At 39.1% G+C, this 15527-nt stretch overlaps 1 protein-coding gene across 1 annotated transcript in view; it reads right to left on the bottom strand.

Moving 5' to 3' along the window:
* Nucleotides 1-15527, bottom strand: part of LOC150079281 (zinc finger protein castor homolog 1-like) — a 448513-nt gene that overhangs the window by 342175 nt on the left and 90811 nt on the right. Inside the window, exon 2 of the mRNA XM_090383869.1 lies at nucleotides 143-229. The gene's annotated coding sequence lies outside the window, so the exon portion shown is untranslated. The remainder of the gene's footprint in view (nucleotides 1-142; nucleotides 230-15527) is intronic.

The following is a 15527-nucleotide window of genomic DNA, read 5'->3' as shown; positions in this document are numbered from 1 at the left end:
TGTTTTAATATTTATCCACTGCGTAATGTATGTCAAAATAATCCTCTTGATAATGCCCCACCTTAGAATTTTTACGCCACAAACTAAACGTGAACTGAATCCAACTACAAACACTGCGACACAATGTTTATAATGAACTTACCACTTGGACAATGGACTCTTTTTCCTTTCGAGAGGCATCCGCTAGAGGTCAGCAGCTGACATCCGGAACACAGCATTCCTGGGATGTCTAAACATAGGAATAATAATAATTAATACAAAAGCAACAAACTTAAAAGAAAATACATTTCTTAATGAATAAGAAAACTTTTGGAATGCTTACTCATATTCCGTAGCTACTACCACCCCTTTCCGCAGAAGATAAGATCTCTTTGTTTTACGATTCAGCATTGTCTTAAGAAACATTTAACGAGCACGGATTTGGTGAGTTGCTCATTAAATAAGCACGTCTGACTTGCATGCCCACTATTAACTGGCAGCAGTAAGAACAGAAGGGAGAGACTCGTTTTGCCTTCTTGCTATTATATTTGCGGAGAGACGTCGTGTCCCAAATTACGGCAATTTGTGGCCAACTAGCAAGTTCGAAAGGTCTTCAAGGAGGAGGGAGGAAAGGGGAAGTGAGGGAGCAGGTTAAGAGTTATGAAAAATGCTGTATGAGAAAGATGCCTTTGGGAAGCTCGAAGCCAAGCGCAGTGATAAATTATGGCATTAAGTAGTAGTGACTGAGTTGGGATCAGCGGTGTCTCTGTCGAGTAGGTGGAGGGGTCACATAAGGGCCATGGTTTCGTGAACTTTATGGATTTTTTTCTCTTTTGTTCCATTGCCTTTTGTTTCTTTTACTGATTCGTTATATTGCATTGCTAAAAGATTCCAGTTTAATAATTTATCTTTCCTTGTTAATCAATTAAACCAGATATTTCTTGAGGAATCGTTCCTTAACCAGTTATTTCATTAGTAAAAGCTGTAGCATTTTTTTCCCCTGCGAGTGGCGGTCACCCGATTTATGTAAAGATTTATTAAATTACAGATAATCATTATCGATCAAATTACGACACTCGGAAACCATTTGTCCTCGTGTTTTCTTGGTGAGAGGATGCTCTTCTAAGTTAAAAACAATCGAATTGGTAAAATAAGATGGCCCATGAAGGAACACTTTATAACCATTAATAATCTGTAGATGTAGCCAGTTAAATCTTTACCAACCAGTCAATCAATCAATTGCCAGTCAGATATTTTCGACAACACACACTGCAAACATTGTGTCCACCTCAAAACAAAAGCCAAAATACTCGATGAAAAATTAGAATCCTCAAAAAAAAAAAAAAAAAAAAAGTTTATATTCTAAAGTCTAAAATAATTAAAAATATTTCATAAAATCTGTTCTAATTTTTGGTTTTAAAAACACGCTGTTGAATTTTTCTGAAAAGTATCCCTTTTTAACAAAACATATATACTGACATAAACACAGATTATCTAGTGTCAGGTTCAACTGTAAGAAATCTAATGTGATACACTCAATTATTCTTGTATAACGCTATACTACCAACCTTTGGTAGTTTTGTAATTCTGTTTGTTGATAATAGCATCTGTCCAGCTTCTTTCAATATTTTCCATTAATTCGCTATATTATTTACTTAAGTGGCTACCATATTGGACTCGACTATCTTCAATTTTTTTTCTGTGTTACATCAAATATGTCTCAGGCCACCTTCTGCTGTTTGGACTACGATCTGCAGGAAGGAGAGTGCTCTCCATTCCTCCTCCCCAAGAGCTAAAAAGCTTTTCTCTAATGCCCTGCAGCAACTCAGCAATACTTATCAGTGAATCAACATCTAACAGATAGAAAACATTTACGAATTTCTTCGATCCGCAACCCACACCCAGAAAAAAAAAAGTGAACTACACTGAGCTTTCAATTATCAATTCAGGAATCTCATTTCCATGTTAGTGGTCTTTAGTTCTCATCCATTATAGATTAGCTTACCACAATGGCGTGGATCTCTACTTGAAACTGATTTGCAGAATCAATTGAGGAAAATCACTCCATGAAGCCTGGAAGTAGCCGAAATATAGTGAGAGGCAGGGTCAGCTTTAGAGTATGGCCCAGTAGGCACAGGCTTAGGGGCGCCAACGCCCCTTAACCATGGTGCAAATTGGTTAAATTAATCTAAAAAATTAAAATCTTCGAAACGACGGGAGGGGGGCGCCATATACCCTTGAGCCGGCTCTGGTGGGAAGGAGGAGAGATGCAATTATGCACACTCCACCTACTGAAATATGTACGATTAAACAAGTCTACCACAGTGCATATTTAAAATTATGTTTCGTCTAATTTGTATCCATTAAAAAAACAGTTCTAATCTGCCAAAAATGAGTCAAAGTGTGAATACGTGGATGTACGAGATTACACATATACGTTTATACTTTAAACGCTCCAAAATGTTCTTAATTCTATATTTTTAGGGATGTGTCAACAGATTTACGGACGTCTCCAATTTTTAGTTCTTTTATATGGATTGTCTCTAAATTTACGGATGGTTGGCAGCCCCACTTTCAACTGGAGCGCTAAAAACAGAAAAAGCGTTTTATTTTATTTTTTTCTTTTCATACTGAAGTATTCTCACACCGTATCAATCCCACTCCATAACGCAAAGATGTTAATATTTAGTCTTTAAGAGGGTGATTAAATATCTAACAAGAAAACTTTCTTCTAATCATAAGTACTGTTTCAAATACTGATTCAAACTACAAATACAACGATGTGAATACAATTATGTACCCTTTTGTCCCTAAAGACAAGGCCTTCTTGATCAAGCGCTGTCATATATTTATTTCAAAAGAAAAAGATTCATAAAAGCTTTTAATAAACAAGATCGACACTATTGAGATAACAAAAGTAGATACGCTTTGAAAATAAATAACACAATCAAACTTCGATTTGGAAAAGCAACAATAACTTTAAGCAACGTTTGCTTTCAACATTGAAAACCGGATTCACTTGTCAGCTAATGTCACTTTTAATTCAATATCTCCTAATTTCTCGTTTCTATTTTCTTTTGAAGTCATAATTAAACTTCGCAATTGCGATTGCTATCACATTCATTAGCATTTGTTAATGCGGTATTTATCAACCGTTATACACAAAGACCTTGTAATCCACTGAGTGGAGTAGGTGGTCAGTTGTTTACGCAGCTGGGTTATAAAGCCCACATTATTTTTATTTCATAGTTTAAAAAAAAAAGAGGGAAGAAAAAAAGGAAAAAAAGTTAGCGCTGAGTTGGTGTAAGGTGTGGTGTAAGGTGTATTTAGTGTCAGACGGCACCAGGGGTTCCCCCCATCTCCGCGTAGTTTTCATTGTGGGTGTACCAGTTCACTGGAAATGCCAGAGATTTAAAAGTGTATGGATATTGTATATGTGTAGTGCTGTGTACCGTTGTTCATCTGGTCGTTTAGCCGCTGGACCCCTGCTGAGGCCCAACGTTGCCCCACCTTAGCCCCGTGGAGGCAGACCAGGAACCCAGTAGACTTAAGTTACTCTGGCAGGTCCTGCCACCTAATTTCCTGAGATTTCAGTGGCTAGGACCTAAAAAAAAAAAAAAAAAAATAATAAAAAAAAAAAAATAAATAAATAAAATAAATAAATAAATAAAAAAAAAAAAATAAATAAATAATAATAATAATAATAAAAAAAATAATAATAAATAAATAAATAAAAGAAAATAAAATAAATAAAGAAATAAAATAATAATAAAAGGATAAATAAATAAAAGGATAATAAGAAAAAAAAAAAAAAGAGAGAGAGAGAATGTATTTATATTGCATGCATATATGCATGTATACAAGCACATATATGTACACACAACGTGCATACATGTGCCAACGTCAATCGTGGGGTTGACGTCGCTTGAATTGGGCCAGAACGTGGGTGAAGATATTTTGGATGTATTTAAATTTAGGTGTGTGGGACTTCGCTAGCGTGAAGATAGAGAGGGGGGGAAGGCTGAAGTCTGGGGGGAGAAAGACAGAAATATGGAGCCAATAGGGAAGACAGCCCCAAGTTTAGTGTGGCATGCCCATGCCCCACCAGAGTGGAAATGAGGGGGGGGGGGCGACGAGAGAATCGTCTCCCCGGGGGAGTAGGGTTTAAAGGTGAAGGGGGCTAGGGTGCCCTCTTCAGGCTGCCGTGAGGCTTTGGGAGCTAGGCTGCAGTTTGTTGTCTCTATTCTTGTCCACTTGATTCAGATTGGGACACTCATGAGGCAATCCCTGTCCCCCCCTTTTTTTTTTTTTTTTTTTTTTCTCCGTTGATTCTCTTTTCTTCTTCTTTTTTCCTTATTTTCTTTATTCCTTTCTTTTCCGTTCATTTTCTTTTCTTCCACAGTTTTCTTTTCCAGGAATTGTCTCTGTCTTATGCGATTTATGTTACTGTACTATCAGTCTCGATGTATAGCAATTAACACCCTTCTCCTTGTGAAGAGGTCCTGTGCATACTGGGAGAGCGCTCGGTACTCCTCTTCCGTGTCAATGAAGTGATGTTCAAGTCCTTTGGGGAGGTAATGGATTTTCGTGATGAGGGTGCATCTGAGGTCTTCGTATTGTGGGCAGTCGTAAAGCAGGTGGTCCCAGCTTTCGACCTCCCCGCACGTGCAATTTGGGTCATCGACGAGGCAGAAGCTGAACAGTTTCTGGTTGAAGGGTCCATGTCCTGTGAGTAATGAGGTCAGGTGCAAACCCGGGAAGAACCAACCCGGTTGCCTTGGGTATATTTTGTTCAGTTCTGGAAAGAATTTACGAGTGATCTCGCCCTTTGTCGTCTCTGTCCATCTTTGCTGCCACTCCTGAAGGAGGTAGGTCTGTAGTCGGGCTCTTTCCGTTTTTTGACTGCTTGCTGGGTTGATTGTTAAGTCCTGGCGCTGAGTTGGTGCAGCTGTCTGTTTTCAGATCCAATAAACCAGTGTGGAGGATGTATCAGTAATAACTTCACACCTTTGGCAGCACGTCACGATACGCTACACCATCCCTTGGATAAAGACAGTTTGAATGGCACTTCCGGTACGCATTCTCATCGGCTGAAAGTGCGTTTTATAGCGCGCTAGTAACAGACACTGCCTAATATAACGCTCCTTCCACACTGTTAGTGAACGCATGGCAGTCTGTGCTTGGAAGTTCATGGTTGGTTAGCCCTCTCTCTCTTCTCGCAACGTTAAACTGGAGTTGATGGCCAACGCCACGACATGCATCTCTCGTACTACCACTTTCTTAAAGTTAGGCCGTAATAAATCTCCGCAGTGCGTGTGTAGATTGACGTTCTGGTGACACGACTATTCTACGTGTATAACAGATACGGCAGTTCCTGTTTCCAACATTTCTCTTCGTGTAAACATAATCAGTCAACGATGATGTACGCATCCTCCTACAGATATACCCTAAGCGATTCATTTTATACCCATTAGAAGCGTGCGAAATAATATACATCAATTATTTTAAATAATAATCATTTCGGACTAATGAGCAGCTTTTTTTTTTTTTTTCGTGCTACACAAAGTCAAGAGTACAAACGGGCGAAGTATCAACCATTAACTGAGATGGTGGAGGGGTATGAAGTGTTGGTGTGGCCACCGTGTTGAAGTCTCTTTCTTTTCATCTTCTGTGCAGAGATGTTTCTAGTACTGATGTCAGTTCGTTCTCTAATAAGGAGAAGTCAGACATTCTCCAATGATAAATTGAGAATGAAATCAAATAATAAAAATAATTTTAAAATTTAGACAAGCAAACATAACTGAATGGTGATTAATCGTCGAGAAAGCTTTAAAATAAAGTAGTTATAATTACCGTGTACTTTTGATTATTTTAACTTCTCGTGGTTCATGTTTTTCATGAATCCTGTGTAAAAAGCATTAATATACACTGGGCGATCACTGAATTATGACCACCCCTATGAAAACTGAATGCCACCCGTTGACCACGTGATCTACGAGAGTGCGCAGTTAGTCGACCTACTTAGAATTGATAAAGTGTCAGTGGTTCAATAGGTAGTAAAATTCCGAGCGTGATGGGTAAAAGGGAGGATTTATCGGACTTTGATAAAGGACTGGTGCCTGGTGCCTCGATTTCACACACGATCGAACTGGTGGGGTGTTCGAGAGCCACCGTAGTTAAGTGTACCAGGACTGGCGTTAAAATGGTCAAACAACGACCCGACGGCAAAACTGCAAAGGTCAGCGAAAGAGGTGAGCGTCGGGTCCGACAACCCGTATAGGCGAACAGGCACAGCACTGTTGAAGAGTTTGACTACACAATGCAACAACATCTGGCATGACCATGCGTCGCACGCTCCCACGTATGGGCTATACCAGCAGACAACCCCTACAGCATCCTCTCCTAACCAAGGTTCATCGGCGTAAAAAGACTCATCTGGTGTAAATAGCATGAAAGTTGGACATTAGAAGACTGGAATTCGGATGAATCACGTTATTTACTCCACACCGTGGATGGTCGTCAACAACATGAGGCTCTTCATCCATCATGCATGGTATCAAAAGTGCAGGCCGGTGGAGGCGGTTGTATTGTGTGGGGAATATTTCACTGGCAGGAACTTGGACTGCTGGTACATATCAGTGGTCATTGCTAGCGTCAACTGCTTGCTGACTGTGTACTTTACACTTTTTTCTAGAACAGCGATGGTGCCTTCCAAGATGAATATTTGCCGAGCCATTGGGCACTTGTTGTGCAGGAATGGTTTGAGGAACAGTTCTGATTTCCAGCATATCGATTGGCCTCCGAACTCCCACGATATCAATCCCATAGCGCACTTGTGGGACACTAAGGAAAGGCACATCAGGCGTCTGGATACACCAATCACCTCCATACCTGCATTGCTGACCGCATTACAAACAGCTTGGTTGGCCATACCTCCCGAACGCTTCCGATTGTTGAATCAATGCCACGTCGGATAGCTGCTGTACTGAGGGCAAAAGGAGGACCTACGAAGTATTAGGTAGGTGGTCATAATTCAGTGATCACTCAGTGTATATTGGTGTTATAATAGTGTTAACGGTTTTTCAACACTGCGTTGCATCGACTTTTATATTTTAAACGCGAGAGGGCAGCGTTTTCTAGGCGACCATCCTCAAACACGCATCCATAATCATGAAATCTAAACACATTGTGTTTCAACCACGTGTCGAAAGCGTGCCACGGAGACGCTGGTCCACATTGATTCAACTGTTTCCCTAGTTGCTACAAACTGGATGGTTCCGGATCTTCATTCCGAAGAACTCATTATACCCCGTCCCAGAGGTGCTCAGTTGATTGATGGTGCCCAACAGTGTAATGCATTCTAACCGAGTGCATTACACTGCGGGAAGAACGCATTCTCAGATGGATACACTCCAGCAACTAAAGAAATGTGGCTGGTCGGAAGCAATTTCCAGATAACCTGTGACATCCAAATGTTGCTCATTTGGGATCAAGGGGTTGCGCACCATTACGAAGCACTCCCTCACACTATTAACATCGCCACCAACAGCCTGAATTGCTGACACTTGGCAGGATGGATCCATGGATTTTCTATTGCTGTATTCACCATATTCTAGCCTTTCCATCAGCATGAAACAGCAGGAACTGGGACTCGTCAGACCAGACTGTTTTTCCAGTCCTCCACTGTTCAACGTCAGTGTTCTTTAGTCCACTGTAACCGTACCTTGTTTTTTTGCTGGCAAGAGCGAAAGCTGGTTCTGTCGTCAGCTGAGACACCATCCGTGAGAAGGTAAGAGGAACTGCGAATCCTCAAATGCTTCTTTCATTACCACTGTTTAGACTGTACTCTTTCTATTAACCCTGCACAAGCCGTGTAAAGCCTCTTGTATAAATCAGCGGTTTCCAACCACAGGATCGCCATCGGTGGATGTTGTTTATTGGACCGATCTCGATACACTCAAGACACAATCTCACGTGAAAACCCCTGCAGGGTTCAGTCCCGAGATAGTCAGCCGCCCCGACATCGCTTGTAAACGAACACATGCTGTTATCGAAGGAGTCCTCTATTTCATGAAATGGGTAGGACGCATGTAATACAATACCTACTTAGCGTATGGAGAATAGATATTTTATTTAATTAGACTACATACGTTTAGAGGTTAGGGTTTTCATTTAAAATAGACACTAAAAATAAAGTATAAAGACTTTTGTGTAAATCTTTATTGCATGCGCGTACTTTGTTTTTTTTTTTTTAAATCTAATTAAGAAAGGGGGAAAAAGATTAATTAAGAAAAATCATTAACAAATTAGCTTTCACTGTTTCTAACTACGATGAGTGCATCTTCTCTTGCAAATATGTAATTTCTTTGCTAGTCTCTCAAAATGATGAAATTAATCTCAATGTCACCTTCATCCTCTTCGTATCATCTACGAAATTCAAACCTGGATCGGATGCGGGTTACAAATTCTTATCCGCAGAGACCAACGAGTATTGGAGACACAGGACTAGTTATAAAGAATTAATTCGTAGACTTGAATGAAGAAAGGTTACTATTTTTCTCACGTTAGCGTTAACGGTTTCAGATGGCAATTTTAACGTCATTCTTTAGAATGGAGGGTAAATATCTTTTTCCTTTATTGTGAAATCCATTCGACCAACAGTAATAAAAGATCGAGCATTTCGCAATGTCCAGGAGTATTATTGACTCGGAGTTCGGTGGTTGTGTGTGGGAACAGAGTGTAATGGCTCCCATAAAGAGATTCTTATTGCGTGCTAACCAATCGGAGGTTTTATGGCTAGATTTAAAAATAAAACTTTGTCCTATGCACAAATTACCTTTACAGAAAAGTGTGGTAGACAGGAAATTGAGGCAGGATTTTAAAACAGGCGAGAGGCTGATTTTTTTTAAAAAATAAAACTTTGTTTAGTTGGCAGTCACAAAGACAAACTTCATGGGGTTGTTAATCAGACGATTTCAGGGTTTTGAAAGTAATATATGAGCAAGCGTCCTACTCTCAAGCGTTATTGTAAGGAGGGGAAACTCAACTTGAAATGTTCAATCAAAACATTCTCAAAAATCACCTAATTAACAACGTCCTGAAGTCTGGCTATCTTTCTGCTGAGTACCCTTTGTATGGTATGCGCAGAAGCAGGGCAGCAACCTACATGTGTGGAAAAAATAAAGGGAGAGAGGCGCAAACTAACAACGTGACGAAGTTCAGGGACTCAACTTTCCTAATACTTTACCATCTGTTGTTCAGGTCAATACAAATGAAGTGTCGACACCTTGCCGACATAGTGACGTCGCCAGTGACCGGACAGAAAGTCCATCATTCATTCTTCACTTTCTCCTCCTTACACGTCTCTAGATGGCTCAGGCCGTAAGCTTGTCTTTATTTATAAACAGTCTCGGTAATTGCTTGGGAGGTTGTCCTGCACGCGGGACTCGTGTAGAACTCTGATAACTATCGGAGGTCTGATAGGAGGTGCCGATCTCATGGAAATGACCTCTGACCCACCTACGAAGGTCACTTGTTAGTATCTCTCCCTCTCACAACCTTCTTTCCCCCCTCGCTTCGATTTACATCCCGATATCATCTCGGTAGTAAGAAGAGGCGGTTCCACAGCTCGCGCAGTGATCAAGAGGGAAAAGAAGGATGGGGAATTGCGATACGATAAGAGATTTAGTGCAAGCAATTATCATAGATAAGCAGGAAGGGATTTTAAATGTAGGATTCCTAATTTAAAAATTTATTTTTGCTCAGTTAGTGCGATTATCGTGACCTCTGGTGGAAATTTATTGATTTAGCAACCCCAGTAGGACAAAAACACCACCAAAGCTAAGAGACCCAAACAATTTGTCTTCTTCGGCTAGAGCTGTTGTTTAATGAGGGTCGAATTTCTGCCACGAGGGCTATGAACGAATGGAGGACAGGAACTCTGTTACGTACAACGTATGAACGATCCATGACAAGTCAGAAGAATTTAGGAGGTGATATCAATTTTTAGAAAAAGAGTTGCGTGATGTGGCTTAAAACCAATAATAGCTTTTTAATTTGAGTTGTCAGACAGCTACACTGGAACTGATTCGAGGTATCTTCAATCAGAAATTGCTGATTTTGTTTATAATGTAAAGCAAAAACAAAGCATATAGTGTTGATCTCATCTCGTAATAACAGATAAGGTGCTTTGGAAATGTGAACGAAAGCAGTGCTGTGTTCAGTCCTATTCTAGAAGTCATGAAGTTAATACACTTACAGGTAAGGCTGGCCGGACTTTTTTTTACCCATTATTTAGCAAGTTTACACTGTACAAGACTTGGTATAAACGAACGATAATTTGCACACTTGAATTCTGATGATTAATTAGAATTTAGGTGGGCCAATGCATTGAAAACACTTTTCTATTAAAGAGAATATAAGTTTGTTTTTTTTTTTCTATTCTACTACGCAGTTTTCTACAGCCTAATGAAGGCTATTAACTGAAACAGGATACACTAGCTCCCCCGTGTCAAAATTTTGTATATACATGGTTATCGCATTTAAATCAATATGTTCTAAAATGACACCATTATTAAAATTTTCACTAAATATATTTGTCCCAGGTTCCCTTGAATAATTGCCCCGGTCTATCTTGTATTAGGATCTTAAAAAAAAATAACTTCAATATATCAAGAAACCCCCTTTTCATGACTTGAAGATAAGCTATACCTTTTTTTCCCCCTTTTTTTTGTAACTTTTCTTTTTTTCTTGTCATTAACCTCAACTTTCTCTCATTCAAACCATCTCGAGTTCTTTAACTCTGGAAACCATGACAAGGTACCAGTAGTGAGACATCACTAGCTTTGGTCCTGGCGTAGCGTTTCTTTGTTAACCTATGGTCTTATCTCTTTTCCTTCATGAATAAACTAACGAGGGCCTTGCGAAACTGTAGCCTTTCTCCCGCACGAAAGGATGACACGCCACTGCAAGGTCCGTTCAACCACTAAAGAGGCCGATGTGGTAATTTAACGTCTTTAATTATGAGACAAGAATCTGAACTTCGCCCAACATTTTGTGCATAAAGTCCAAGAGCTACACTGCAATGTGCACTTTTATGTATATCTCACTCGTATGGGCATTAACTCAGGCAACGAATAAGTTCCTTTGCCTAAAATTCTGGGTTCTCGGGTGGCTCAAACACGATCTCAAGGCACCAATTTACAATTTAAACCAATCTTGAACATTAACCTGGAAGTCATCCCCACTGCACAAGCAAATTACAGTAAACTGCTGAACAAAAGATTAATTGACCAAATGTAACGACAATAGTTAACCATAGATGGATAGTAATTGTGGATAGTAAAATCAAATAAAATCACGATTCCAAGGTTCATGTTCCTAGTTAACACCATCCTTCCCTCTCTTAAAGCTAGCTGACAACAGATGAAGAACAAGTTATGTGAGGATGCTAACCGAAAGATTCAATCAAATATTCTATTTTGGTTCATGGGTCAAGCAACTCAAGATCCTTCTTCGTATACCTCAATTAATCTGAGTCCTATCTGTTGCGGAAATGCATAGCAGAAGGTCTAATGAATTTAGCCAACAATGGATCGGTTATTTTGTCTTCCCTCTTAAGCAGTTATATGATTTGTTGGTACGAAGAGCGATGGTCAGTAAGCCTCTCCAGTTGGAATGGGAACTCAGGTCTGCTACTAATGCACATATAAGAGTTACATCAGTAGCAATCGGTCTGAAGACATTCTATGAGCGTCTGGACGTTCATGAAACTTGTTCTGTGAAAGTACAACTTCCTTCAAAATCTATATATTTATATGCCATTCATATATTATGAATGCCATATAAATAACATTGAAGTGTGAACTCAGATAATCTATCAATATATCGATGGGGTTATAGTTCTTCCTGACAAACTATCAATTAACCACAGAACACTAAGATACAGCGTGGAAAGAGATTTCTCATCTGACCCGTGTTGTTGGTCAGATGAGGGTTCTCATTCCGTACTTAAAGCACACATAGTAAGATACAAGTTTTAATTATAACCAACAGCATTATTTGAACAATTTCCAGCCATTTATCCAATGAGATAACTTCATCTTTAGGTAATTAAATGTCGGATTTTACTATATTTATTTATTTATTTTTACTACTTTATTATACGAATTTAAACGACACATCAACTGAATCCTACTGTTGAAAATTCTGTTTGTTTCTTTAAGTAGCGCCACCTGCAGTTACGTACAGGAAATTGCGACATACTATAAATAATAAACGGCCTAAGTTAAAATCCTAAATTTCGAAATCGCCATGAAGGTCTTGTTTTACAGTTCCTTGAGCGAAGATTTTAATTACATAGACCGAGGGGGATCCGAAGGAAAAAACACTTTTATATGTACAGATCCTCTCCCTGCCATAAATATCTCAAACTGTAATGCATGTACTCAGTTTGCAAGACGGAAAAAAGTCACGTATTTTACTTAGCAAATAAGCGTTGAGTTTCGCGTGCCATTTCTCATTCCTCTTGGAAGATTGTTTTGCTTAACCTTTTCTTAAGAAAGGTCGAATGTAAGGCGGTTCATAGTCTTTTTTTTTCAACTGTGTAGTTTCAGTAAAGACTGTTTGTAGATATAAATCTGCTCTCGCATAAAAAGATAAGGCACAGAGCGATAGCGCGCGCGCGCTTTAATTATAACCCCAGCTACGCATATTCGCAGAGACTTACATCGTGGGCACTCAGGGGCAGCTGCGTGCATGTGAAATATAACGTCACATCGTGAGAACATCCTCTTTAAACAGAGGAGGGAGAGAAATAGAAGAAAATGAGTGTAATTGTCGTTGTGGAGGGCGTCAAAGAGCTCGCGCTGTGGACTAGAGAAATATCAGAGATTACAGACGGTCTGTAATAACAAATACTGTACCAGACATCCGAGAATTTGTGAAGGTAAATAGAAATCCTACGAAATCTAGTGTGCATTACGCAGGAATTTAACAACGAATATCTGGTAACTCTCCCATGATGGGTAGGAAGCAGAAGGGGACAAATGACAGACGAGAATGCCATTAACGAAACAAACATACCACACATAGATTCATAATACTCAACGTACAAAACTCTACTGTTCAATTTCAATATTTTAGCTTCTCCGATGATGAAATTTCAGATTCAAAACGTTGGTAATGCATCATCCACAAACTAGTTGCATCTGCAGGAACCCAACATGAATTTATGGACTTCGCCACAATTCCAAACTCACTATCCCCTACCATCTACGAACGTACTTATGTTTTTATTCCAGAAAGACATCATGTTGAACCTAATGAATCTTTCTTTATTTTTTCCTCCTGTTTCTGTGACTCAGTGTACACAATGGAATCTCTTAAAACACTTTTTCTGAAGATGCAATACTCCATCTACTGATGCACATCGTACAAATTATTGAACCCGTTACCATAAGGAACAGCGAATTCCTTCTGAATCAACGGAAAAAGCAAAAAGTGAAAAATGCTGCTTTTTATAGTCATGGAACTACTTTTGGAGTTAGTCAAGAGTTTCATTTTATACTAACTAATCATAATTAAATGTAAAGTATACTTTTTGACACAGTTATTTAATAAAATCTGTGGGAACTTATGAAACCTTTTAATAAAATACTGCGTTTTATTTATAACTGAACGAGTCTGGTTTTTTTCAAGGTTTTCAGCGTAGCCATGAACACTCCTACAACCATTTCTCCAATTCTCTGCATCAGGACATAATTCCGCTAATTTATCGCCATTCAGGGATGACGTCTGACACAAGAGAGCGAAAGCTGTGCCACGACTACGAAGAAGTAAAGCAGCTGCCCGTCGACGATCGATTTCCTTCGACCTTTCAACCCTTTTGGCGTTGTCTCCCTCCGTTAAGTTAAGGCTTACGAGATTAAATGTTTATCCGCCAGGTGGCAGCGCTACAGTAAATTAAAAAGTTTTTAAAGAAGGGTATATCGGGTTACAAGAAAGCGCCGCAAGGGGGCTCTTGCAAATGCAGGAACAGTGCAGGAATGCGACTGTTTACATTATCAAAGTTGAATTATTCATTAAACATGTTGCGGGAAAAGGTTTTTCGTGGGATAACTTCCTCATGCTATGAGAGACTGCTTTGGGCTGAGGTTATTTATTCGCCGTTTGTTTCCGTTGTTCCCAGCTGCACTGACCCCCCTCCTCCCCTTCCCCTGAATCCTTCCCGGAGTGCTGGTAGCTACAAGTGATAACATCTAGACTCTCCATATACTCTGTCTACTGCATCAGTAGGATGGCAGACTTAAATCATACGGGTACTGTTGATGCGCATGACTCAGATATGCAGCGACATCTTTTTTCAGTGGCCAATAAATTGCGACTTCATTTTCTTCCTTGATATAATCACTTCCAAGTTTCTACGCGCGCACATTTATCTGTCAAAGGTTGCTGTTGATTATAATTTCCACTTTTCCCCTTCGTCCATCCCTGAAGGGCACCAAAATAACTGGTGTGTGTGTGTGTGTATATATTAGCCTTTCTTGTTTCGGATTTTCCTCTTTCTTGTTTTTGTATTTGCACACAGTGGAGTCATAAAAATTGCCTAATTATAAAGGGGATAGCGAGTGACAAGCGCGATTTTTATTTTCTGTGAATCCGAAGTTAATTTATGAACTTCGTTAGTAATGCGTTGAAGAACTCCTTGCAGAAGTTTTTTTGAATTAGAAAAAAAAAAAAAGGAAGAAAAGAAATGCTAATTTCAGAAAGCATTCAAGCTATAATTTATTTAAACAGATATGCAAATTAATCAATCAATATCGAAGAAAAACTACCCACATTTTCAAATCAAATCCACAATCGAACCCTGTTTTTTTTTTTTTTAATTAATTTTTGTTTCCATTTAATCCGCACAGCTATCTTTAGCCCTGTATACATTTCAGCACTTCCTATCGGTATCTTATCTAACTTAAAATTGTTCATTTTGTAGCTGTTGAAAATTCCGGTCCTTGAACTTTGAATTGTAAAAGAAAGTAGATAATGATGTCTATCATTGTGTACTCACAGTCTGCGTAACAGCTGTCTCGCTAGATGTTTTATTAGAAAATTATAATAATGTCTTCTCTTAAGAGAAAACTCTCTCGACGTCATTCTGCATTTAGAAAACCTCAGCCGAGTATTATTTCAACGTTGGTGACAAACCGTTACTGCATTTCTAATGAATGCATGTAGTTAAAAATTGCATATCCATCAACTTCTCGGTGTGAGAAGTTGATGGATATCTAAATTTAAAGATTTCAGCGATGACTATGACGGATTCAGAAAAGAAAACATAAACGAGCAGCTGAAGTTATAAATAGAAAATACCCAACTCGGTGACGACAACGGTTTACACTGGATTTGCTAATAAATATAATACAAAACGTTATCTACTGGTCAGACCCTGGAATTTAAAACCACTCATAAAAAATGTTCTTTTGATACTGATCAAAGCTCCTGTTTAGAATGGAATAAAAACACGAAGAGAGGAAATTTTCGGATAACCTTAA

Source organism: Mastigoproctus giganteus, chromosome 10 (assembly GCF_048544385.1).
Source record: "Mastigoproctus giganteus isolate SK-2022 chromosome 10, ASM4854438v1, whole genome shotgun sequence".
NCBI lineage: Eukaryota > Metazoa > Arthropoda > Arachnida > Uropygi > Thelyphonidae > Mastigoproctus > Mastigoproctus giganteus.
Note: the sequence above shows the minus strand (reverse complement) of the source record. Positions and strands in the feature narration are given on the sequence as shown.